Here is a 27,736-nt window from a genome sequence, read left to right on the forward strand (position 1 = left end):
ATTCTGTCAGTCAGGAGTTGCTCAAGGGGAGGCCCAGTTCCACACCACGCACCGGTCCTTGAAAGACTGGAGAACGTGATTCATTCAGCACCAAATCCGGACGCCTGCCCACCCAGGGAGCTCTGTGTGGCCATCGCGGACACACCGCAAGGGCTCGTGCTCTTCGGCTGGTGCAACCCAAAAGAGGCCTTTGGTTGGTTCTGAACCCAGGGGGACACCAACGAAGAGCATGGCGTTAACGTGAGCCATTTCTGCCAAGAAGCAACATGTTCCCCTGTTTACTGTCTCGGCCGGGGGAGGGGTAAGTTTAAGAGGCTCCCACGTGTCCTTCACCAGAAGCCAAGGAAACAACATGATGTTCTGCCAGCTACCAAGCATCTCCCTTCCAGTGATCCATTCAGGGATCTCGAGAGTGGGCCCTGGGTAGGATTGTGATCACTACGGACCCTCTGTGAGCTAAACTTGAGCCAGGACTCCATTTATTTCCTGGATTCTCTACGCCCCACCCCTAACAGGTGGAAGGTCATTACAATGCTTCGAGTCTCTGGTCTCAATGTCAACTAACACCTGTATCCAGGTATCTTTGGAATGTCTGTGTGTGCCCTCCTTCCCACATTTAGTGACCCAAATACACACCGAGGGATCCCTTTGGCGCAAGAGACATCTCCACCAGTGAGATTTGCCGTGAGGTTGCAGGGAACTTCCTCCTGGAGTCCTGCCCTCTGTCTATGGGTTTGTAGCTAAAAATGGTTCATTTCTAGAAACCAGCACATGATCATAACTTTAGCTGCGGTGTTTGCCCTCAGCCTCTTTGTAGTATATTCTGGATATCTTTCGATTGTATAGACCAAACATCATACTTGTTGGCTGCCCATCTATTTCGCCCCTAGGGTCACTATGTTCTATAAGCATCTCACAGCTAGCTCTCTGAAGCCCAGGGTCCTCTGACTCTGCTCAAACTTTGCCACCCTTTATGATAATTGTGCCTACCTTGCTTCTTCCGATAAAATGTTTCAGTATGGCTTAAGTTCACATGGAATCTTATCATACCCATTGCTAGCCAGGGTTCCTGTACCATCAGAGCTTCTCCTTCCATCATCCCTGACCTACAGAAGACAACACCACCGAGCTTCTCAGCAATACTCGTATTCCCTTCACCGGCCTGCATCTCCTGGCTCTGGTAAATGGAGTGCCTTTTGGAAGCCTCTCAGGGAACACGATCGCTGATGACTTTCCCAAACTTGTATCAGATATTTTCTCTAGAATGTCCTCTTCTCTGAGCCCTTTGATCTTTTCATCCAACACCTGCCATGGCAGTTCTAACATTTCTGGTTCACTTCATATGAATCCTGCTCTTCTCCAACTTTCTAGGAGCCATCTCAGAAGAGTGTTAGGACCTCTATGGGGGTCTTGGGTAAGATACTAAATTCTTCATCATTAGAGGCTAAATTCTTCAACACTATCTCAATAAAATCTCCCATATCCAACTTAATGTTTTCCTCACCTTGATTCCGCACCCTTAGGATGCAATCCCATGCATATTCTCATGGGACCCTTTTTCAAAAAGGATCACTTGCTTAGGCCAGGCCCACCACATTTGTGGGAATAATAATATACAGGGCCTACACACTGGGGGAGCAGGAATCTTCAGGACCATCTTAGAATTCTGCCAATCACATCTCTAAACTCAGTGATAACTACTGAGCTGTGAGACCAGAGATGTCTTCAGGAGTTTCACTTGTTAAGGGACTCAGATGTACTCAAAAGAACTTCCTTCTGGAATGTTCCAATTCATCCATTCCAGGCTCCCCTCCACCCCCTCAGCAGCCTTCTCCGCAGACAATACAATAGAAATACTCAAAAAGTGTACTTTGCATTCTACCCGAAGACCTGATTCTATGAAGACCTGATTCTACACGACATCCCTCTTTCTTTTTCAAGTTGCCAGATTGTTTAAAGTTCTTTACTCCTTCTTACAAATTTACTTCTCACTTGTAGGAACTAGAAAAAGGGTTCAGCTAGCAGGTCCCTCCCAGGCATGGGGCACATGAGAAACACTTCGGGGAGTGGCCCGGGAAGCCGTGCATTATGGAACCCGGCCTCCTGTCCCGGGCCAGCCCGTGACGTCATTGTAGCAGTGGGCCTCCTTGGAAAAGACCAGGGAGCAGAGGAAAGGTTGTGAGCTTCTGCCTTCCGGGACAGTCTTTCTTTCAGTTCCCTAACTGACTGCCTCTATGGCTTCCTGCATACATTAAAGAAACTGTATGGGTGCAAGAGCCTGGACTTCAATAGCTCATAACTACAATTCACCACCGTTAATTAATGGCTGTGAGATAAATGAGCCGTGCGATCCGTTTATTCCTGGGTTGCAAGTATTTAAATTCACAGTAGGATGCAAACCCATGTTTCACCACTGTGAATTTAGAACGAGTTTGAAGCAGGGCTGCATGTTGCAGGAGGCAGGCGACAATTTCCTTGCTCGGCCGTTCACATTGGAGGTTCCGTGAATGGACGGGAAGAGCCGGCAGAGGCAAAGAATCCCACGTGCAGGGGCGCCTGGGTGGCACAGCGGTTAGGCGTCTGCCTTCGGCTCAGGGCGTGATCCCGGCGTTATGGGATCGAGCCCCACATCAGGCTCCTCCGCTATGAGTCTGCTTCTTCCTCTCCCACTCCCCCTGCTTGTGTTCCCTCTCTCGCTGGCTGTCTCTATCTCTGTCAAATAAATAAAATCTTTAAAAAAAAAAAAAAGAATCCCACGTGCAACCGCAGTAGGAGCCTTCTGGAGCGTGAGCACCTGCCTTCTGAAGATAATAATAAGAATTATTATGTGAGGAGACTTTGTGCCAGGCACTATGCTAAGAAATGTCTGGGCAACATTTGATGTTAATCTTCACCACGTCCCCATGGGTGGTATTATTAATATCCCTATTTTATGCTCAAAGAATCAATGCTAAGAGAGGTTAAGAACCGCTGTAGAAACAAAGTTTTCCTTCCTCATTCCCAGATTTCTTCCAGGATGCTCCCAAGGGTGCCTTCAGATAAGAGTGCTCCTAATTTTTACATCTCGTCCATGGCCTGTGTCCTGACTTATCAAAACTTCCCAAATATTAAAGAAATATTCTGCTTATCTTTAGGTTATCAATCCATCCCCTGGACAGAGATAAGATTCAGAAGACAAGGAAAAGGAGAGATTTTGATCTTATTTAATAGAAAGCAGAAGGAAATGGGGTTCTTATCTGCCCCACCAAGACATTTATCAATTGCAAAGGGAAAAATAGTAACTTTACCGAAAAGAAACTTGGCCGTCACCATCTTAACCAAGGGATCAAGGCCAACATCTCCCATGATAAGACACGTCCACATCATGTACCCTGACAGGAAATAGGACAGAACATCCGTTCTGTGATAGCCATGCCCCAAAAGTCCAACCTCAATCTGATCATGAGGAAGAAAATTAGGTGAGTGAGCCCAAATTGAGGGCCATTCTACAAAATAATTGACCAATACTCTTCGAAAGTTTAAAGGTCATGAAAGATGAGGAAAGACCAAGGAGTTATCACAGATTGGAGGAGACTGGAGGCATGCTTGAAGCAGAGAAAGGACATTAGTGGAAAAGCTATGTACGGAAATTCAAATCAAGTCTATGGTTTAGTTAATAACATTGTGTCAACGAGGACTGTGCAGTTTGGTCCGTATGCTCTGGTTACTGAAGATGTTACCATTAGGAGAAACTGAACGAAGGGAATGTGGGAAGGCCCTGTGCTACTTTGCAACTTTTTTCAAAATACTTTTTTAAATGAAATGAGATCTCGACACAAAATCTTGGGTGATGTCCCATCAGAATGTTCCTGAAAAATGATTACCTTTACACACAGGCCTGGAGAAACCACTCTGTTTTAAAATGTTTCGTTTGGCTAGATTTCCTAAATTTAAAAGGTTGGAAGGAAATTGGTCCAATTGATTTACAGAACAGTTTGAAAACAAATGTAAATTCTGCTTGAGAACCACCGGGCTTGTGAAAGCCGTGTGGAGTTAGTAAATAATACATGTCCTCATCCATGTAACGGGGCACCTCACAGGGATCAGAGCAGAGAGGGGAAAACGGAATAGCCTGGGCGTGACTTCGGAGAGAAGAGATTGAAGATAAAGGTAGTCTGAGATCTATACTGTAAGAAATAAGCAGGATTTCCCACTTTATTTACTACTTAATTAGCCATTTCTTGCCAAATAGCATCCTGATTGTTTATTTTTGCAGAATAACTCATGAAACACAAATTGGAAAAAAGTAGTCTAAATGTTGACGCTTTGAGAGTAAAGTCCAGAAAGCAGCCGAGCAGAATCAGGTTTTTGTTTTGGTTTGAATGCTTCAGGGCTGGAGAAACTTGAGCATGTGGGCAGAGGGAAAGGAGCAGGTGCAGGGAGCGAGGGAGTGGAGGTACGAGACTCGCCAGAGAAGCTGTGATTGTAAAACACATCCCAGCCTCACAACCGTTCGGCCACACGCACCCGGACTCTCATGGGACCAGAATCACACGGATCCCAGGCCGGCAGAAAATTAGCAGCTCCTTCCTAACCTAACCGGGCTTGGAAGGAATCGTTTGTCTGCTGGGCACTGGAGGATGAGGCGCAGAGAAGCCAGCTCAGCCGCAGAGTCAGGAGATGGGTGCAGTCTTCACCTGCTTCCGCCTGGCCCACAGGACAGGTGGCCCGAACTGCGAGCCCGTAACTGCCTTGATGGGCCTGCCAGCACCTCTTCAAGACTGGGATGCCCTCCCGGTATACACTGCGTCTGTGATCTCCCTTGTGCCACCTAAGATGTGATGGGAATGTGGCCCCGTGGAACTGGGCAGCACGGGGGTGCTATGCTTCTGATGCTCGGGATAGCTTCACCCTGAACTCCTAAATCTAGGCATTCATGCTGTTTCTTTGGGGGGTGGGCCCTCAGTGCTTCCCAGGATTTTCCCAAAGCCCCACTCAAGCTTGTCATATCCATTAATCGGAAATACACAATGAGAGTCAGGCCTGCGTTCCGCGCTCAAGGGTCTGGTGTGCGTGCCTGATCCCTGTCCGGTCTTCCTGGCTCAGTCACAGTTAGCAACAGCAGCTCCTCACATGGACGACAGCCCGACAGGGACACGTGTCTGATTAAGCTGCTAAAGGTTGCTGGTCGCCCCGTCAGCTTGTACCCACAAACATCTTTAGATCCTTTTGCAAAGGTTGAGACTTTTATTCAAAGATCACATCCTTTAAAAGGGAACACAACACACAAAAAGGTAAAAGCAGAAGGTAATTATTTCTGTGTCCGTATAATGTATATTTTAATTGTTAATAGCATACATATTCAACGGCAGAGGAATGTAAATAAAATTATACCAATTTGATTACTAGTATACAGCCAATAAAAATGTTACTTAGCAAGATGACAAAGCAACTCTACATGTGTTTATGATACAACGTTACGCAAGCAAAGCAGAATACAAAGTGCTAAGTACACTAGGGGTAAAACCGTAAACGCTGGGGCACCTGGGCGGCTCAGTCAGTTCAGCATCTCCCTTTGGTTTCGGTCCTGGGATCAAGTCCCACCTCGGGCTCCCTGCTCAGTGGGAGACTTCTTCTCCCTCTCCTCCCTGCCTATGCGCGCGCTCTCTCTCTCTCTCTCTCTCTCTCTCTCGCTATCTCTGTCTCTCTCTCTCAAATAAGTAAATAAAATTAAATTAAAAAACTGTCTGCATGCGGACAGCGTCTAGAGCAAATGTAAGAAATGAAAACATCTTTATTTGGGGTTTTGTTATTGTCATTATAATGGTGTGGCCCAGTAAACAAAAAACTTTTAAAGCAAAAGATGAAAGGGTTTGACCAAAAACGGAGCCATTTTCGGGAAGAAAACACTTACTGTTGAGTACTTTTCCATGCGTTTTTATTCCCAAGAAAAAAATATTCCATTTGGGAGAAGGGGTTATGTTTAAAATGATGCATAAAATATCTAAAAAAAGATCCCGAGCTTTGCTTCTTCCGGCTGATACCCTTGAAGGTACAGTGGGTGGGAAAACCTGGGAAACCTGGCAAAAGCTCCCTAAATCACCCAGCCCGCCCTTGTCTGCGACCTGGAGTCCCAGATCTTTCTTTACTGCATGTGTTGTATCCAGGCGCTGGCCATAAAGGGCAGGACAGGAATGCTCCCCGAGTTCAGTTCCGCCTCCAGGAGCACTACCCTTTGCCCAAGAGAAGGAAGAATCTTGTGTTCTCTTGGCATTTCCTTGTTCTCTTGCCTGAACTTTGAGAGACTGGAAGATGTGGGAATCCAGAGAGAGCAGGAGAGGCCACCTCCCCTTTGCACAAAGGGCCAAAGCCTCAGTGAGTGGGGATAAGCCCAGGGGGGGCTGCAGTTAGAGAAATTCAAATCTGGCTCTTCTCAGCATGTAGCCTTGAGATTCAGAGGGGATAGAAAATTTGCTTTTTTCGTAAAAGAAAAATAAATCAAATATTCTATCCCTTAACTACCTGCACAATCTAATGTTTCTGTCACGTCCTGTTTCCCCATGGCTTTGCATAATAAGCTGTTCCCTCTCCCTAGAATGATTCCGTGGCATCTCTTTGCCTATGAAACTCCCATTCCCTCTCAGAAAGGTGAGTATTACCACCCCGATCTTACAGATGGCAGAACTGAAGTTAAATGACTCGCTGGAAGTTACACAGGACTGTGGATCGCAGATCTGTTTAAATGAAAACCCCAACTTCGTTCTATCACACTGCACCCCATTCACACACTGAGCATGTAATAACAGAGTCTCAGGGTCTCCCAAACTATTTTTATTGTCCTTAGTTGTTTAAAGGTGGTTCCTCCCCCTCCCCCCACCCTGGGGCTGTTAGGGCGCATTAGAAGCCCCTTTGCCTGTTGATTGCATATGAAAGCTATTTCAGTTTGTTTGCATATAGTCCTAGGCACACTTCTAAGAGCTTGATCCCAAACCACCACTACTATCTGTGTCATAGCACGAGGACCAAGCCCTGGCAGGGCAGGCATTCTTACCATGTGCATTCACATAGAAGCCAGGAATCAGGCTGACTGTCTTCCCTTCTCAGCAAAACAGTGAGACCAAAGCTTCAAAAGATTCAAATATTCAGGAAGGGAAAAAATGCCAGTTGCAAATACTGTTTCATGTATCTCATGAAATATGCATTTCCAAATGCAGAAAGATGACCAGACACATTGTATTCTAATACAAGAACAGACCTGCTGGCAGAAGGAAAAGCCTCCCTATATGGGATTTCTGCCAGATGCGAGGCACGATGGAGACAGGGCACGGAGCCCTCTGCCGCAATCCAGACTCACACGCTTACCTGGACAGCCTGCTGTCACACCCACCTAGGCTAGCCAGTACTGGCTGACAGCAGGGGCAGGCACGGGGCTCAGAGCTGCCAGGGGTGTGCTGGTGAAAGTTTAAGAGTCAGCTCTCTTGGGGAGGAATGGGAAGGTGCGCCCTGATTTGTGGTGTGTGCCCATGTCTGTGGTGTAAACGTTCCCAGCCCGGCCATGTTCACGCAGCCCGTGTGACATTGACTAGTAGCACAATCCCTGACAAATTAACAACCGGCTCTTGTGAGCCGCTACAAGCCAGCTCCAGCACACCCCGAGGACGGCCACCCCTCTCCTGGCAACTATTCTGGGGATGAAGGGCGCATCAGAATGTGATTCGGGAAATTCTTTAAATACTATAGGCCAGATCAGCATTTCAGAACACTTTTTAACACACAAATATCATCGACCCAATGAAACACGTGCTGCATAACCATAAAATACAACGTTAAAAATATGAATACATATTTATCTACATGTCTTTATCTCCCTCCCCTAAAAGGGAATTCATTTTTTTTAGTGACTCTTTGAGATTGGTGTGTGGTTCCCTCTGCTTCCCCTGAGGATGACGGCAGGCCAACCTGTATCCTAGTGAGCAGAAGAGAGAAAACACCAAGAGGAAAGAGAAGATGGTATATAGCACTTTCTCATTTGTGATACTAGATAGCAAAGGAACTGGGCTGGGCTGGAGGCACAGGTTGTGCACTGCTCCCAGGTTCTTGGGTTGAGGGATAAGGGAAGTGGCCTGGTGCAGGAGTTTAAGGAGGTCAGCCTGCAGCCATCCTGCCAGCATTCTTTATTTCACAAACGCATCAAGACACTACGTGCACAGAGACGGTAGGAGAGTTGCGATTCTAAATCTGAGAGGTTTTCTTGTCCCTTTCCCCTCTTCCCCTGGCAGCTACCTGTCTCCAAGCTCGCCTCAGGCTCTTCGCGTGTTTCTCCAGGGACTGAGTCTTGGGTCAGGCGTCCCGAGGTCAACCCCAAGGTGAAGATCTACATACAAGTGAATTATGAAGACAGTACTCCCAGGGGAAACTGGGAAGGGGTCGGGGGCAGGACAGGGAAGGAGTGAAGCCATATGACGGTACGATTTCAGGCCAAGCCCCACAGCCCATTGCCCAGAGAACTCCAGAATGTTAGTTACCCCCTGGAGTTGTCACCCTCATCTCAGGCAAGGGAGCAGTCATGTTCCTGCACCCCCTTGGTCACCAGTGAAGGGTCGCCGGAGGGCACACATTCCGAGGCACCCAGACTCACCTCAGTGTGGGCACAAGGGCTCGGGGGCCACTGCAACTGCCGGCTGTTTGGAGGGAAAGCTCACTGGAGAAAGGGTAGACTGTAAGGGGTAAGGGGACTGGCACAGGGTGCGAACTCCAATCCCACAGAGGTGAATAAGAGGGGAACAGGGGCGCCAGGAGACCTAGAGACATGTGCTCTGTCTAAGGGCATCTGCAGACATTAAATGAACACACACCGCCCCCCCCCTCCCCCGCCGTGGGACTGTGCTGTGTGATGTCTGTGCCCAGGACAGACCCGGCAGTCCCTCCCCGGTTCTTTGAACAGTCACCCACCCATCTCATTCTCCCTCCCTGTTCACCCACCCGTCTCATTCTCCCTCCCTTTCTCCTTCAGGTGAACAGGAGAGGAGGGATCAGGCAGCATCACCATGAGCCACGCTTATTCAATCAAGAGCCACAAAACACCCACGGCGTTGAAGAATTGTTTGCACATAAGTCTCTCTCACGCCAGGCATTGTTCCAAAGCTCCTTTCTAAGTATCACACCTTCGCTGGCTCCCTGGAAAGACTGGATGCCCATGAAGGTAAGAGTGACTGCAGCCCAGCTCTGTTTGGAGCCCCATCTCCAGGCACATGACCACCAACACCTGCTTGTCCCTGCTGGTGAGAAGCTTGAAGACACCGCTACCTCATCCATCAGCCCTTCAGTCTCCCTGTAACACAACATCCACGGGGACCATGTCTGCGCCTGGGAGAATCAAAGTGGCACTGCAGGGTCAGCAAACTCGGCCCGCCGGCCAAAGCCACCCGCTTCTGTCAATGACGTTCTGTTGGACCCCAGCGGCGCACATTTGTTTCGGTGTTATCTCTAGCTGCTTCTGCCTGCAGGTGACGATGGCAAAGGGGAGTAGTTAGGACAGAGTCTGAATGACCTGCAAAGCCTAAAATAGTTAACACTGAATCCTTTAGAGGAAGTTTGCTGATCCTCGTCTTGCGAGGTCTGGCAGCACTCAGAATCAAACATCCAAGACGTTTGCAGACTCTGTGAGCACTTTCTCAGTCTGTGTTTCCTGCAAGTCCGGAGCAAGGACTAGACAGGAGCCCTGTAGGAGAGATGCCACGGGAAACAAGGCACACCCTGCACTCATGGGCACGACAGAGGCGGGGCTTTGCTGGTGGGCCTGGCGGGAGAGGATCTGCCACCCAGGAGGCTGCCCGAGGTCACATGCCCTCCCGGGACTCCAGCAGCGTCTGACATGGACATGTTCTCTGGGGCCATATCGGCACAGCAGGCTTCCAAAGCTGAGGCAAGGGTCAAGTTCTGGCACAGAATGGGTGCTGCTGACATAGATCTGGAGAGGAGAGATGGAGGAAGGGAGAGCGAGAGAGCTAGACGAAAAGAAAAGAAGCAGGAAAGGAGGACAGGAGGACAGAGAAAGTCAAACCACGCCGAGCTCCACTGGCTTGCTGTTTCGGGGGGCGGATTGGAAGGCTGGGATTCCCAGGCTCAGTCGGCCGCCACACTCAGCCGTCCATGCAGCACAGCAAGCAGGTGCACCTCGAACTCGTCGAGTCTTTTTGTCTCTTCTACTCCAGCTTCTCATCAGAAGGCCGTGTGATTTCCAGCCACGCTTCTGAAAGCATCCTCAGCCGCTACAGCAGCCTCCTGCACCCCGGGCATCCTCCTCCCCAGCTCCGCCCACTCCCTATGCCCTTTCCTCCTTAGGGACAAGGGGATGAGAGAAGACCCAGCACAAGTCAGAACCCTATTTAGTGGGCAAGGGAAAAGTGAGCCTCTGAGCTCTGAAATTTGCTTCTGCTTGAGGAAATTTCCACCAGAAGGCAATGGCTGAGGACCGACTTTTAAGGTTGTATGACCTCGGGCTATTTTACTTAATCTCTCTGTGCTGCCATTTCCCCATCTGTAAAACGGGAATGCTAGGAACAGTACTCATCCTTCGACAGGCTTGTTATAGGACGGAAAGAGTTAATTCCCGCAAAGCAGTAAGATCTGTACTAAACCCAGAAATCTCTATGTACCTGTTTGTTAAATAAAATCTAATCTTTGCAAGCTACTAGCTCTTATCCCTGAGGTCGGGCCTCCTGGGATGGAAAGTTTATAAACGTTTTCTAAAATGATAAAAGAAAGTAATGAAATATCCCAAAGTCATTGATGTCTTCAAAAAAAAAAGAATGTGCCAAGAAGAAAATACCATGCTAAAAGAGTATAGTCAAACTTAATGGGGTGGAGTAATGACATCATTTTAGAGCTTACTAAAAAAAAGCAAGCCTGGTCTCAGAGAATCAGGAGTGGTTTTTAAACGGAAGGGTGTCCCCACGTCTCATGAATGCTTCGGTGTTTCCAGGATGATGGTAGGAACTGAGTGTCTGCTCCAGGAGGGCAGGGGGAGACCAGGGAAGCACACCTCCAGCTTCAGTAACAGTTTCCTGGGCTGACCGCCGCTGCCGGGGAGTCTCTGGAGGGTGGCACCAGTGGCTGCTGAGTGGTGTCCTGTGTGAGGTCACTTATTAACTCCCAAGGAGCAGGCTGAGCTATTACTCACCAATGTTAACAATTAGCGAGTGTTGCTAAGCTGCTTATGACCCTGCCGTGACTTCCCGGCACACACCTCAGCACGCACCAGAAGTCTGCCGTGATCGGCCAAAAACCCCCACTCTATCCCTTCTTTTCCCACTCTTCACCACCCCTGGTTGACTCTACCGCTCCTAGACGTTTACCTCAAGCATGCCCCAGGGCCTTTGCACACACTGCACTCTCAGCAGAACACTCCTATCTCCCTACGTGAACTTCCCTGGCCACCCTCGCTGTCATAGGTACCCTGCTACCTGTCCAAGCCCGTTCTTTACTTTCTTCATTTCAGTTAGTGCAATTCGTCACTCCACATTTTCTGAGCTTTTTTTTCTGCTGTCTGTCTTGCCTCACGAAAATGCATCTTGCGTGAGAGACCAGTACCAAGCCTTCTGAGAGTTGTATTCCTACTCCTATCTGAAGCACCTACTGTAGGTCTGACACTTGGTCAGAGCTCAGGACAAACTCAACAGACAGATGATTGAAGATGGACAGTTCATGGGAGGGGAGGCGAGGCCAACACAGATCGGAGCCCCACCCCTCACTCCAACGCTCAACGTGTTGTCTTGAGCGAAGTGTCTCCGTGTTCTTAGTTAATGCCCATAAGAACTGATTAGAACAGAGCTCAGTACCGAGGCTCATGCGGTCAGTGCTGTTCTTGTTACTAGTAACAGCATGGCTGGCTCCAGTGCTGGGTCTCAATTTCCCCCTCTAGCAGCTACAAAAAAGTAACCTGGTCTCATCTGTCTCTTGTGGACCGTCCCTAGGTAAGCAAAGGACGATAACTCTTACTGCCAAGGGCATACATGTAATGTCTAGAAGAAGAGCTCCAAGACCTTACCCCAAAGGTCTCACACCGCTGCTGCAGGCGTGTGGCAGATCCAGCTCCCTGCACGTTACAGCAGACACGCAGCCTCAACACGGGCAGGCGGGGGAGACCAGCCCACACAGCATACGGACCCGCAGCGAAGCATATGGGTCTGGTCCTGGAGAAGGAGCCCCCATATGCTCCCTGAGCTGGGCCTGCCTTGCTCACTCCCAGGCTCCCCACACTTTTGGCTGGTTCATAAATCAGCCACTTCCCAGGGCTCCCGTTGATCCATGTGTGATTAATGCACACATTTGCCTGCAGCCTGGAGAGAACCCCAGGTACAGGTGGAGAGGAAGGAAAAAGACTTAATTGGAGTTGGTGGGGGGAGGAGAGAAGAGGAGGTCATTCCTCATTGCCGCTGAGCCAGGGCTATGTTTAGAAGTCCTGGCTTCGTAAGAGTGAGTTATCTTGGAAACCTGTACTACAGACTCCCCAGGATCCCCGCTGGAGCCGAGCATATAGCCTGGACCTTACTTACGAGGACTCAGAAGGCTGAATGCCCGCTTCCATCCTGTCCCACCCTCCATGATTCTCCGGGGCCTTTTCATCTGAGCTTAAACACGCATTCAGATCCTGTAAGAAACCAACAAGCTGGGGTCCCTGGAGACAGTAAGACTAGATGTGCCAGGCAGTGAATCCACTCAGCTGTGTTTTAGACCAATATTTGCTAACTGTACTCAACAGAGGGCAAAGGGTTTTATGCAGTTACCACAGGAAGGGAGGGCTCTGGGGCCCCAGAGCTGATTCAGTCGGAGAAATCCTGCTTTGACTTTGTTTTACATGTTAGGCTGTTCAAATACGATTTAGTTTTGATTTTGTTAAGGATCACATGGCTGAAAAGAGTTGAGACCCACGCAAATTAAAAATACTGCAGATACAGTGAGAACTGTGTCCTTAAAAAAAAAAAAAAAGCAACAATAAAATTAATGATGGTTTCCATTCCCTGGGCAGGAGGAAGGGCCGTGATTAACAGGAGAGACACTAGGTCACTTTTCTGCTTGGTGGTTGAGGGATTTGGGGCAAGAAACTTTCCCTTCCCTAAGCCTCCATTTTTCTATCTATGAAATGGGGGTAATAAATGGTACCTGACTTGGAGGGACCCTGGGGAGACTGAACGCACTTACATTTGCGTGATACTTAGAACGTAATAAATGACTAATACGTATTTGCTATGATTTTCCTTCTTATCCCACGCGTCACTTGCTGTGCTGAACACACTATTTGCAATATCTTTAATCATCACATCTTTATAACGTGGAGGTTTACTGCAATTTTATAGATTCGGAACCTGAGAGTAAGACCTGGGCCTTGAACAACGGTCCCAGAACATCTACTCGCATCGTGGAGAACATGGGTGTTCTGGGGAACCCAGTTTGAGAATAATCCATCTAGTTACTCAGTTTTATTCCCTCTTCCCTGAAAACACCTGCCATTTGATGTAATTAAGCTTTCTCCTCCCTTTTCTTTTATTCTCCTGTACACATTCATCCATCTGTTTCCTGAACTATCCATCCACCTCAATAGTCCTTCGTTGAATGTCTACTTAGCGTCAAGGACCTTAGAAGCCACTTTGTTTCTCTGAAGATCAAAGTTCCCGTCAGTAAAAAGAGGGGTTTGAGATGAACTACACTGTAGGATTTTATATAAAATGAAATAAATTACCCAAAAAGGTTTTGCCACCTGCAAACTGTTCTCCCTGTGGTAGTTAGGGATAGAGTGACCATAGCAATCCGCATGCTTGGACATTCCTGGCACACTTTCTTTTTTTTTTTTTTAAGATTTTATTTATTTATTCGACAGAGATAGAGACAGCCAGCGAGAGAGGGAACACAAGCAGGGGGAGTGGGAGAGGAAGAAGCAGGCTCATAGCAGAGGAGCCTGATGTGGGGCTCGATCCCATAACGCCGGGATCACGCCCTGAGCCAAAGGCAGACGCTTAACCACTGTGCCACCCAGGCGCCCCAACCTGGCACACTTTCAAGTAGTGACCCTTTTATTCTCAAAAGGGTCTGCTTTGTAGGATAAATCCTACAGTCACCTTAATTACAAAGATGGAAATGTGAGCAGTGTATCTTTACGTTGGTTTGTCTGGAAGAAGGGGCTAAATTTCCCTCGGCAGAAGTTTTGAGACCAGGTGAGGGATAACAGTGGCTCTGGGGACGGGCATGGGCTACTCTCCTCTACTTGCAAGGAATCCCTAGAAAACCACAACCCTCGAGGACGACCAGGTTTGAGAGACAAACGTGTGATAGTGTTGGGGGTAGAGGTGGGAGGGGGTTGGGATGGGCTATCTGTGGAATTTGACTTATTTATTGACCCACCCTGAAGTTGTAAGAAATAAGAACTGATTTTGTTTTATAATTATTGCCTAGAAATTAGTCAGAATAACTCACTCAAAGTAACTGCATGGATTTAGAAGACCCCTTGTGAACCACTAGGAGTTCTAGTCATTATTCTACCATTAACTGGCTCTGGCATATTGGGAAAGCCACTTAATCCTCTGAAGATACTTAATTCTCTCATCTTAGTAATAAGACTTTTGGGGGGTGGTGCCCAACATGGGGCTTGAACTCACGACCCTAAGATGAAGACCTGAGCTGCGACCAAGAGTCAGATGCTCAACTGACTGAACCCCCCAAGCGCCCCATTAAGAATGAGATTTTAATACTTGCCCTCCTTGATTATGCAGAGTTGGACATCCTTAATTTTTGCTGTGTAACAAACCATTCCACGGTTTACTGGCTTAAAACAACCATTTTATTAATTTCATAACTCCGGTGGGGCTGGGCTTCTGGTCCAGCATCAGCTGGGGAGTAGGCCAGGAGCTGGTTAATCCAGGATGGCCCCACACCTATGCCTGGCCCTGTCCCAACCAGGCTTTTGGCCAGACCAGCTCACTGCTTGGCAGTTAAGCTCAGACAACACTTGGTGCTTCCAGGTTTCTGAGCACGAGAGAGCGAGCCCCAGTATTCTCTGTGCTGAACGCCTTCTTCCCTTGTCTTCAGTCCTCACTCCTCCATCCTGTGTAGGTAATTTTAAATGAGGAACCTGGAGGGAAAGCCTTGTAAGTCTTTCAAGCTTCTGCTTGAATCGAGTTCACTAACATCTCTTTGGTGAAAGCAAGTCACACCCAGATGAAAGAGAGAGAAAATTGCCTCCAGCTTCAATGGGAGCATGGCTGCCTCGCGTTACAAGGGTTCGGAAGCAGAAAGGGGAAGAATTTGCAACCGTGTTTGCAATCTTCCACAGAGACAGGTGAGATATTCTAGAAAACGTCATAGGAACAAGGGTCACCCGATATGAGAAAGCCCATGTCTCCTGGATAAAAGAGCCCCCTCCAAAGCATTTTGGGGAACCCATAAGAAAGTGTTTCCCATGTGCTAATTAAAGAATGCCATCAGCTACTGATATCTGCAACTTTATTCTTCTTCTCTGGCTCTGTCCTCCACCCCATGGAACGTCTTTACTGTCCTCGGTGACTGCTATTTCCCACTGAGTGTAAGGCTTCTGTCAACAGTCCGGTCACTTCTGCCACACATGTTAATATCTGCCCCAGGGCCCTTCCAACTATCCCGTGGACATCCTGGATCCCGGAGCTGGCAGAGCTTACAAAGTGGGAGCAAATGCCTCCCCATTCTCCTTTTCTTGTCCACTTCTTTCAAGGGATCCCCACAGCAACTTGGCCTGTGTCCTCTGTGTCTCCTGGCATTTTCTAGTAAAGCAATTCTTTCCATTCTTACTCATCATCGGTTCTCAGCACAAGACTGCAGAAAGATGAGCCTGGAGACAAGTCTAAGACACGAACACCAGGATATACTTGCAAATAGTTCCCCACTCATAATTCCTAAGGGTTTTATGGGGCAAACTCTGATGAGCCAGATATCCTGTTTCTGCGGAATGAGTTCACTCCCAGGAGGTTCCCCAGAATCTCATTCTGATAGATTTGAGCCAGTTTCTCTCTGTTCTGTAAAACACAGCAGTTAAGAACACAGGCTCTGGGGGGCAGATCGATATGAACCCAGGTCCAGGCTGGGATCTTTACTAACTGGGATCTTTTTTTTTATTTTTTTTAAGATTTTTATTTATTTATTTGACAGAGATAGAGACAGGCAGCTAGAGGGGGAACACAAGCACGGGGAGTGGGAGAGGAAGAAGCAGGCTCATAGCGGAGGAGCCTGATGTGGGGCTCGATCCCACAACGCCGGGATCACGCCCTGAGCCGAAGGCAGATGCTTAACCGCTGTGCTACCCAGGCGCCCCTACGAACTGGGATCTTGAGCAAACTGTGAGCCTTCCTCAGCTTCCTCATCTATAAAATGAAGATAATAAAAGCACCGATCAGCTAGGATTATCATGATGACAATGTTGCATAATGCTGTAAATGCTTAGAGCAATATAGTGGGATAATAAATGTTCTACTTTATTTCCCCAATATCTTTATTATCATTCTCCTAATAGCGAGCACTGCCTAGCCTCCTGCTGGGGGCGGATAAGCACTCTCTTGTGAAAGGCAAAACAAATACGAACGCAATTCCAGTCTTGTCTGCAGCCCTCATGCCCTACCCTGAAGCCAAAAGACAAGCTTTTATCAGCGGCTCCGATTTCATGGGCTCAAGGCAGCATCTCGGCTCCCTCTGTCTTTCGGTTGAAAGTCCGTCTTGGAGGGGAGTGGAGGGGCCCCCATCCAGCTAAATATTTCACTTTCTGTCTGAATGTTTGCCAGCCTGTGAGGGGAGTGTTGGTAACAATAAAGATAAAAAATGTATTTAGAAAGAATGTGTGTGAGTGTGTGTAGATGTGTGGGTGTTTTTAAAAGTCTGTGTAAGTGAACTCCTGATTCAGGATATGTCTGTGCTGGGGGCAAAGGCTGTCTTGTGCAAGTCTCGTTAGGAAGGTGACTGGTTGAAAGCCAGAGCCGGATTATCACAAATGGATGCAGAGGGAGGCTGAAAATCAGGCCTCCTGCCCACTCAGCAGTTCTTGGCGCTGGCCCCATCTCGACCATCTAATGCCATTCCTGCAAACACAATTGAGTTCTATTACTTCTAAAGCCGACCACTTTACTTCATTTAAACGTTTAGGATGGACTTCGGAGAATTCTGAGGGGCTGGACGGCACAACCAGCCACAACCAGTCCCCTGCTTTGGCCACCACTCAGACTGCATAACAAACAAGGGAAGAATATTCCTTCATTCTACATTCGGCATCCAGTCTCCATTAGCAGATGGTTTTAAAGGTTGTTATTTCTGCATTTGAGAGGTCTGATCTGAATACACGCATCCCAAAATATTCCGTTCCTGTCATTTATTCGTTGGATCCATATTCAATGCGCCATCTCTAAACTGGGTCCAGGAATATAAGGGCAGATCATATACCGAAGACACCTTCAGGATGCTCACATCCATCACGGGAAATAGGCAAAGGACTAAGAATGACATAACGGTAGCAATGCCACGATGATTACCAAAAAAACCAACCAACCAAACAAACAAACAAAAAACAATGGTGCTGCAAATGGTCAGCAAGGAAGGTACGAGAGAATCCAGAACGGCGTCAGAGTCGAGGAAATTCCCAAATCAAATCCTAACGGGGCTTAGTATTTCTTAGGAGGAAAAATGGGGTGAGAAACACTCTGGGCAGAAGAATGTTGGAGAAGAGGTATCGGTGTTGATTTTAGGCAGATCTTTGGTTAAATTCTGTGACTGTTTGCTTGACCGTAGGTGAGTTACTCCATCTTCCCGAACCTGAACTGCTTCTTCCATGATAGTAAGCTCATTGAGCTTCCTAGGACGATGGCGGCAAACAGCTCACATAAGCAAGAGGCCGAGACGAATGTGACCCATGGTGGACATTCATTACATGGTGCCTCCTCCTAGTTTAGTGTGGCTGGAGACACAGGAAGGGCAGAGCACAGAGGGCTTTGGGGGAATTTATCCTGTAGACAAAGGCTCCTGCTGATGATTTTAAGCCAAGGAGTGGTAATGGCCATGTTTGGATTTCAAATGAATGTCATTAATAGGGGGATTCCAGATGATCTAGGTGGATTGCTGAGGGAAGCAGATGATGAAACGATGGAAAATATTTAGCTTATCGGTGACTGTAAAAGAGAAACTTTCTAAAAGTGAACCTTTCATCACAAGACCCTTATTCTCCATCACGAAGTAAGCACCCACCTTGAAAGTTTTCCCAGGAGTCCTGCTGCATATTTCGCTTGACATCTGAACTTCTTGCCCACCGTGGAAGAACTGACTTACACGTGACCATAGAAGTCATGAGACAAGAGTCATTTTCTAATCATCATGTTGCATTTCATCCTGCCCTCTTCTTCACACCAAGTCCCACCCAGAGCCAGACCAACAACGTGGACTGAGAGCAAAGACCTTTATTTCCTTGTCGTTTTCTCCTTCACCTTCAAAAAGCCCCAGTGGGAAAACCAAAGAGAACTGCCCTGTCAACATTTCCCCAGAGTGTATCCTTCCTGCAGAGAAAAACTACATTCTCAAGGCAGTGCATGGGCAAGAGCAATGGGCCTCCATCATGGAGCTCAAATCTCACCTCCTGGGAAACGGTCCTTGACTCATTCTCAGCCGAGCCCGGGTGACCGCTCCCCCCCTCCCACCTCAGAAGTTGCGTAGTGTTGCAACAATTCCCTGTTCATGCCTGTCTCCCTACCTAGACCAAGAGCTCTTCCAAGTCTGAGATAAAATCTCGTCCATATCCTTATTTCCAACACTGGGAACAATGGCTGGCACCCAGGGGACAGGAGGCAAGGCGTGTTGAGTGGATACATTTGAGTTTAATCTCGTTGTAAGGTGTCCCAACCCCCAGTGTTCACTTGAGTGAACTGTGTCCTGAAACACCACCAGAGATAAGAAGATACAAGTCAGGAAACCCCAAGGAACAATCCAGGCTTCTAAGGACTCCACCCTCTGCTATCTGTGCGGGTGGATAAGAAGGCTGTTCACTCACAGAGCCCGTGGGGATTAGTCAAGACGAGGGATGGTAGATTCTGGTTTGGGCAGAAACTCAAGGGCTCTAGGGAGGAGACTGGGAGAGCTCTGTGCATCCTTCATACCATCAACCTTGCAGGTCAGGGGCTGTATTCATCGTATTTGAGTTCGCCTGGCTCGCCCTGGGCTGGAGCTGCTCTTCACGGGTATACATGAACTTGCCTTGAATCTGGGCAAATTTGTAGTTGTATTCTCTCTGTGCAGAGTAACTTTTTTATTTTCCAGTAACCTCCTTATTTCATGGTCTACAGGCCAAATCCAGTCCACAGTCTATTTTTATAAATAAAGTTTTATTGGAACACAGCTGCATTCATGTATTCATGTATCATCTATGGCTGCTTTCCTGCTAGAACAGTAAGCTCAGTAATTGAAATAGAGACTACACGGCCCGCAAAGCCTAAAATATTTATCTCTGGGCCTGAACTTCATTTTGCTGTAGTGACGTGTGCCATCTCAGCGCTGAGCACTTGCTGCCCTGCGTCTCATTCACTGCTCACCACGTCCCTAGAAGGTGGCCACTGTGATGATGCCCCCTTCACCGGGTGACTCATCTGTCGAGCGCCCCCTGTGCGCCAGGCTCCACACTAAGCACGAGCACCACGGCAGCAGCAAAGCGAACACAACCACAGCCTTCGGTCAGTTTCCAGACTTGCTTCACTGATCCAAGGCTTCTGAGCCATGGCCCAGAGCTACTCTCCCCTCTCCCCTTAAGGAAGTTCCTCCAAGTGACCCCTGCCCCATCTCCTTTCTCTGGAAGCCTGCGACCCCCACTGAAGGACCCCCACCCAGAACCAACATGCTCCTAGAAAATTCATGACATTCCAAACTTTCTCCACGAATCCGTTAAGGCTATCAGAAGGAATGCGCTCCTGCCGGACAGGCCCTAGCCTGATCCCTCCCAACTCCATCCGTGGGTGGTTGCCCCATCCCACTCACCAGCAGGGGCAGACCCAGGGGTCATCTCCTGCTGATGACCCTCTGGGACAAAGGGACTGGAAAAGAGCCCAGGCTGAGCCACCCATCGCAGGGGTGGGGTCTCTGGGCCCCACTCGGGGCAGGATCTTTCTCTGCGGGCTCCTGACCTATGAGGTGTTAAACGAGTTCTGCACGCTTCCACAGAATGGGGCGGGGACTTCTCCCGTGGGCTTTGGTGGCTCTTCCCTTTGTCCCGCACCTTTGGAGGAGCCCGCTTTACTCTCCCCTTTGTCTTAAAGGGCCCACGATAAAAAATGCTCACCATGCTAAATTGCTGCGTGGGAGGGGGACAAGACAGCGGAGGAGGCCTGGCCGGCCCGGCCTAATTAGGAGGCTGGCAGAGCCCGGCTCCGCGGGAAGCCCGGATCATTAGCGCTGGCACCGCGCACACGCCGACTGCACCGGGCGCCTCGCTGCCAGGCTGGCACCGCGCAGACCCTGCTCTTGGCCGCCACATCAGAACAGATGTCCAGAGACGGGGGTTGCTTTTGTTTTTGTTTTGCGTTTTTGTGTTTGGGGGAATTTTTTTTTTTTTTTTTTTTTTTTTTTTTTTTTTAGCCACACATGACCTTGTGCCAGAGATTTCTTGTGCCAAGATAAAGGTTTGGGGTGGGTCAAAGAAGCAAGACGAGTTAAGAGAGATTTCTCAGAGTGAAAAATAGACGGGAGATGATAGAAGCTGGATGGCTCTACTGGAATTTACAGAGTGGACCAAGCGGTGCCTTCCCACCTTGCCTTTGGCAGCAGTGGGAGTGCTCCTCCAGAATCCGCCGACCCCCCGAGCCCACGCACCACTGGGCACTGTCAACCTCTCTCAGATCTGTCCACTTCTCTGTATGTCCGCTGCTGGAACCCTGTCCCGGGCACCATTCTTCATCTACATCAGGAGTTCCCGAGGATTCGTTGTAACAGAGTGAATACAATCACGTGTGCTCACCTACGGTAGATGCACACGGAAGATGCACACGGGAGTCCCTTCCCGTTGCGGTACAAAATGCAGAAGTGACTCTTCCAGGGGAAACCTAAGGGGAAAATGCCGCTAAATGGGTCGCCGGATATTTTAGGGTAAATGGAACCAGATTCAAAATGTCAGTGGAGGCTTCCCACATTCTGTTCAGGACTCCAAGCAAATACAGACCATATTGCCTACCCAAAAACTGGGCCACGTCAATTACCCAGCAAAAGGATGGAACTTTTTTTTAAAACTCAGAGTTGCTGTGGAAAATCCAAGATGTCCCACCCCCGTACCTATATAACATTATAATTTGAATTATAAATTGAATTAATGTAGAAAACCCAACCCGCACAATTTGGCAGAGAACGTAAAGGTACGTAGCTTCTATTCGGGGATTGGCTTTGAAACAGAGACCACGTGACATCAAAACATTCAATTAAAATTTCATTTGTCCAGATGTTTGACCATATAATGCCAACAACTGGTTTGACTAATGCTTTAAATTTAATTGACCAGATGTTTTGGTGGTAGGTGTCTTAATGAGTAGGCGAAGTGTTTGTGGAATTGAATCAAATTTCCCTGGGAATAGCCAGCCTCGCTGGAAACAGGGACTCGGATGTTGTTACTGCGATTAGCCAGAGCTTGCAAGAGGTTCTGAAACCATCTTTAGGAAAACGTGCTCTTCCCTAGGCTAAGCCCCAAGAAGGCCCTCTGTGCCTTAACTTGGGATCTCCCAGAAGCAAAAAGTCAAGGGCAAATTTCGAAGGGACCAGTAAAACAAACACAGGTTAAACACAGGCAAACCAGTTTTTCCACGAATGGAAAGTAAATGGACTTGGGGTCAGAGGTCTCAGATTCAAGGTCAAGTACATCATTTACTTTAAGTATGATAACAAAAACAGGAACTTCTCTGGAGGGCTTACTGTGTGTTCAGGGCTCTATGAGGATTTGTTTCTCTTAACTCACAGTGCATCCTTTATCTATTTCAGAGACGAGAAAGTCTTGGCACCAAAGCCCTAAGGAACATGTCCAGAGTTACTCCACTGGGAAGGGTCAGAAGTGAGACTGGTTCCCAGGCACTCAGGCTCGGGGCCCCGAGCTCCCGGCCACCTCCCTGGATTGTGATTCGGAGCTTGGGAGACCCCCCAGTATCTTCAGCTCTGAATGTAGTGCCTGCCTCAGAGGGTAGCCAGAAGGGACATAAACTAGAAAAATGGGGACATCAAATGAGGATGAGTGAAAGGAAAGCATAAATAGGGCCAGGGAATACGGAGGAAGGCAGGGGGTATGGTTGCTTAGCTGGGATAGAGAGCCAGGTCCTGAGTTGATATCTACACGGCAAGGAGGAGACAGCCACACACAGATCTGGTGGAAAGCATTTAGACACAGGAAATAAGCCATGCCGAGCCTCCGAGGCAGGCATGAGCTTGACATGTCATCGAAACAGAAGGAGGCTCAGCCCCTAGACTGGAGGGGCTTGGGCAGGCAAGCAAAGCCCAGGGGATGTGTGTCCTCCTGGACCTTACGGGAGCTTACAGTGGGGTCTCAGTGTGATTTGGAAGCAGGGGGGACTTCGAGTGCCAGGGTCTCATGATCTCCATGGTGTTTTCTGGAGGTTTACTCTGGCTTCACTGTTGCAATGATGAGATAGACAGGGAGGCTATGGTAGGCTCTCGGGACAGATGATGGCAGTGGGGTCGGCGGCACCAAAAGCATTTGGATTTGCGGAGAAGTTCGGTGCCAGGCGCTACTGGGATTTAGGGTCTCAATTCCAGGCCTAGAGAGGTGGCCTGACAAGACCACCACTGTGGGTCTGGCCAGGGAGCAGGCAGGACAGACATCCAGTAACACCCAGCAGATACATCTGCCATTAATTCGGGGCACGTGTGAAACACGAGGAAAGAAGGAAGTAGGTGCAGCCAGAGAGAGGCGGGGGTGAGAAAGGAGCAGTGGGGGTGAGGAAGAGGAGGTAAAAGGGGAGGAAGGGGAGGAGGAAGAGGGAAGGGAAGGAGAAGGGGGAGGGAAGGGGGAGAGAAGAGGAAGGGGAAAAAAGAATGGGGAGGAAGAGGGAGAGGGAGAAGAGGGAGGAGGAAGAGGGAGGGGGAGAAGGAAGTGCTGCCTGCCACCGCTTGGCTTCCCCAAGCTCTATATCTGCTTCCTTAGTGGGTTCTGGATTGAAGGACAACTGCGTGCCCAGGAGGGGCTTGTGTCTCATGGTAGCTGGGCTAACGGCTGTGGTAAGGGGAAACTGAGCCCAAGAGAGGTCAAGTTCCCCAGGTCGAACTGTGACAGGCTGGGCCACAGCGGGGTCCCTGCACCTCCTGGGCCCCTACCTTTGCCCAGAAGAAAGCAAGACATCTAACCTGTCCATGGTCATCAGCTCCGGCGTCACTGGGCATGGCTGGGAGGCGGACGAGGATGGAGGTGACACCCCCAGGGAGGGTTGGCAGCTTGGCCCCTGAGGTCTTTCCAGTCCAAGATTCCCATGTATGTAATGTATATTTATGAAACGCCATCCTAAAAGTCAAAATCCCATCAAGTCTCCATTTGAGATATTGTATAATCACCTAAATCATAGCAATAAAACCAAGAGAAAAAAAATTGCAGTAGAAGAGACAAAACATTTGCTGTATCTCCGGATTATGTGAACGGACTTATTAACAACGAAGCTCCTATGGCTAACCCACCTACTAGAATGAAATGAAAGCAACTAATTTGTGAGTCATAGCTGGGTAGTCCACAGTGCGAGGACGTTATTCCAGAATTATAAGCCTCCCAGGTTTCCACTGGAGCCAGGGCATAATTACTTAATAGCAATAAAAGGAAAAGAGGAGAAAAAGCGAAACTATTTTCGTCGGGAAAGAAAAGCAGCTTCTAAGGGCTCTGGATCATCAGAAGTCAGCTTGGTGGACACTGGAATCAACTCACAGGTGACACTTCTTTTTTTTAAAGATTTTATTTATGTATTTGAGAGAGAGTGAGAGAATGTGTGGGAGGACAGGCAGAGGGAGAAGCAGACTCCCCGCTGAGCAAGGAGCCCAACCCGGACTCGATCCAAGGACGCGGGGATCGTGACCCGAGCCAAAGGCAGACGCTTAACCGACTGAGCCACCCAGGCACCCTAGGAGGTGACACTTCTGCTTTCAGGCTGTGTGGACGGTGTTTGGTGCAGAGGCCTTTCTTGTGGCCAGTGGAGGACATGCGGGCCAGGGGATCCCTCGGTAGGAAAGGCTCCGAGGCAGTTTCTTCCTCGCCTAGAACAGGCGGGAGGACAAAGCGTGCTCTTCTCGGGAGCTGGCCCCTGGGGTCCCTCTGGAACATTTCATATCTGACAACGGCATGAGGTGGAAGACCAGAGCCTGGGCCAGTTGTCCTCGGGTCTCGCGCGAGAGGTGAATCGGAAGCGACAGGACACCCCTCTCATGCTGTTGAAGAGGAGCTCAGAAGACAGCTGACCCGAGACAGGGCTCTTTCTCCGGGAAGGTAGCATCTGTCCCGCATCAGGCACGAGACACTGAGTCTCCATCCCCCACAGGCTGGAGCTCCTCCTTCCTCAAGATCTGGTCCAGAAGATTCCCCGGCGGTCCTAGTGGGCCTCTACCGAGTGCCCCATTTGCAACATCGAGGACATAAGAATACTTTTCAAAACCTTAAAATCTTCCTCAAGAAAAGCTTTGTCTCTGGGATACGTTCTCTTGCCGTAAGTGATGGAGGCATCTTTTCAGCCGACAGGGCTCTCCTTACTATGAGTTTTTCTCTCCTGGGGAAAAAGCTGACTCCCACAATAAGCCAGTGATTCTTTTGAATTTTTCTGAAAGAATTTTGGCTTGTATTTTGTAGGTGTCTGGCTCACATGGACTGCTAATCTTGTCATCTGCTTTTGAAGGGTTATTTTCGACCTTAGAGGGTAAATTCTCACTAAATCGGATTTCTTCCCCCTTGTTGTCATTCTCGGAGAGAAGGTGAAGTTTTCACTGGAGCTCTTGTCTCTGTTGCCTTTCGAACGGTGGCTCTGGCTGGGGTTTTTGCTGTTGTTGTTTGGTTTTTGTTTCTTGTTTGATTTTTGTGTTGCTTTGTTTTGGGGGTGTGTGTGGGTGTGTGGGAGGGGTGTGTGTCTTTTCTGAGTGCGGGGAAGCTTGATCAGCGGAGACTTTTCATTGGGTTTAAAGTGCATGGTTCATGCAATCCTCAGTTAATTCAGGGCATAGTTCATTTCTTTATTCTGCAAGACTTTCAAAAGTCTTTAAGCGTTTAATGCAGCCACATGCATCATTGTGCCCAAAACTACTTTTTGACTCCTGTGCTATGAGCTCTCTGTTTTCTGATGAATTCTGAGCTCCCCACATCCAAGCTGTCTCCCCAAGGAGCAGCAGCCCCACCCCCCATGGCCCCCCGGGCGTCCACCCAGAGGCTTGGCCAAACTTCCTCTCGAGCTCCCTGAGATGCTCCCCTTCTGTCTGAGGGGCTTACTCCCTCTGCCTTTCGTTGCTTCCTCATCTCACGAAGGGAGATTTAGGCTTCCCTGAAGACTGGAATTTTTCTTCAAAGCATCTTTCTGAGCTCCTTGAAGCTCGTCTTCGTTCTTTGGGTGGGTTTTGAAAGATGTCATGGTGGCAGCTACTTGATTTTGGATGTGCCCGGATTTATCTTGTGAAGACTGGCTCTTCCCGGGAGTGTCAACTTGAGCTTTTTTGAATCTCTCTGTTTATTGGAGTAAAATATGTATGACACAAAATTTAAATCGCAACCATTTGTAAGGGTACAGTTCAGGGGCATTAAGCACATTCACACTGTTGTGCGACCATCACCACCAACCCTCTCCAGAACTTTTTCATCCTCCCCGACTGAAACTCTGTCCCCATTAAGCAAGAACTCCCGATCTCCTCCTTCCCACAGCCCCTGGCAACCTCCACTCTACCTTCTGTCCCTCTGAATTTGTCTCCTCTAGGTACCTCACAGAAGTGGAATCATAGGGTGTTTGTCTTCTTGTGACTGGCCAGTTTCACTCAGCATCGTGTCCTCACGGTTCATCCATGTTGGAGCATGAGTCAGAATTTCCTTCCTCTTTAGGGCTGAATAACATTCTATTGCGAGTTGAGACCACATTTTCTTGGCCCTTCACCTGTTGGTGGACACCTGGGTCATTCCACCTTTTAGCCATTGGGAATAAGGCTGCTATGAACATGGGTGTACAAGTCACATCTGTTCGAGCCCCTATTTTCAGTTCGTCTGGCTATCAGCTCAGAAGTGGAATGGCTGGATCATATGATAAAGCAATGCTTAATTGTTTTAAAGGAAACTCCCTGCTGTTTTCCACAGCAGCTGCGCCCTTTCACATTCCCACCAACAGGGCATAAGGACTCCAAATGCTTTATTGGGTGGGGGGTTGTGAAGTGGTAATTCATTGTAGCTTTGATTTGCACTTCCCTAATGATTACTGATGCTGGGCGTCTTTTCACGTGCTTACTGGTCATTTGCGTGTCTTCTTTGGAAAAAAGGTCCATTCAAGTCCATTGTCCATTTTTAATTGGCTTGTGTGTTACTGAGTTGTAGTTCTTTATATATTCTGGTAATTAACCCTTTATCAGACGCACGATTTCCAAATATCTTCTCCCATCGCAAGGGTTGACTTTTTGCTCTGTTGATGGTGTCCTTTGATGCATGAAAGTTTTTAATTTTGATGTAGTCCCATTTATCCATTTTTTCCAACTCATTTTAAATATTAAGATTCACCTTATTTTAATTTTTCTTGGGAAGTATTTCTTCTATCCTCAAGAGTTATATCTTTCTAGTTTGCCTCCAGTTTTCAGATATCTGATACTTGTGGTCTCCCCACTGTCTTCTGTTGAAACTGACCGCAAATTTGCTTCCAATTAGTATGAGTGTCTCAAAAATGTGCTCTCTTTCTTCCAGAAAGGTAGAGACCCCAGGTGCCAGTTTGTCTCTACCTGAATGAAGTTGGTTCTTAGTAATGACAAATCTAACTATGGTCATCAACACTGCCATCTCACATAGCAATCGGCGGGGACCTGGAGCTGGTCTAGGTCCCCTGGTAGTGCAGCTACCACCTGGCACCATGTCTCCAGAACCCCCGTGGCACAGAGCCTGCAGCCATCAGGACCTGCTCCGCCACCCAGAGGCCACTGTGGAGTTGTCTCAGTTCTCCTGGGTTCTGCTGGACAGAAAAGACTTCCCAGAGAACACCAAGAACATTCAGCCTGGGACCAAATATGTATTAAGCTTTTACTTTGTGCCAAATATTTTTAGAAGTTAACTATATAATGGAGTAAAAAATGTAACGGGATTCTCCCTCTTCTGTTAGATGTAACAGACCTATGTTGCTGAAATTTTGCCTTGGCCTCTGGGGGCCAAAAAACTTACAGGTCTTAAAAAAATAATTTGCTATAGTTTTCAGGGCACAGACATATATAATGACCCACTACGAAGACCTGAAAGGTTAGTACTATTTAGTAACATACAACACGTAATGCAAACCTCCCTGGTAACCCAAAATTTGAGGGGGTGTAGATGGCTTCAGGTATAGCTAGAGCTAGGGTCAAGCAACTTTACTCAACCGTCCTCTCTTGTGCCACTTCTCACTTCCTCTTTCCTGAAAACGTGTGTTCACACAAAAACCTGGGCATGAATGTCCACGGCAGCTTTATTTGTAATCGCCAAAAAGTGGAATCCCTTGAGCAATGAATAAATACGTAACACATGCATGCCGTGGCGTATTGC

The sequence above is a fragment of the Ursus americanus genome, chromosome 22, assembly GCF_024610735.1.
Source record: "Ursus americanus isolate L20-20 chromosome 22, mUrsAme1.1.p, whole genome shotgun sequence".
Classification (NCBI taxonomy): Eukaryota; Metazoa; Chordata; class Mammalia; order Carnivora; family Ursidae; genus Ursus; species Ursus americanus.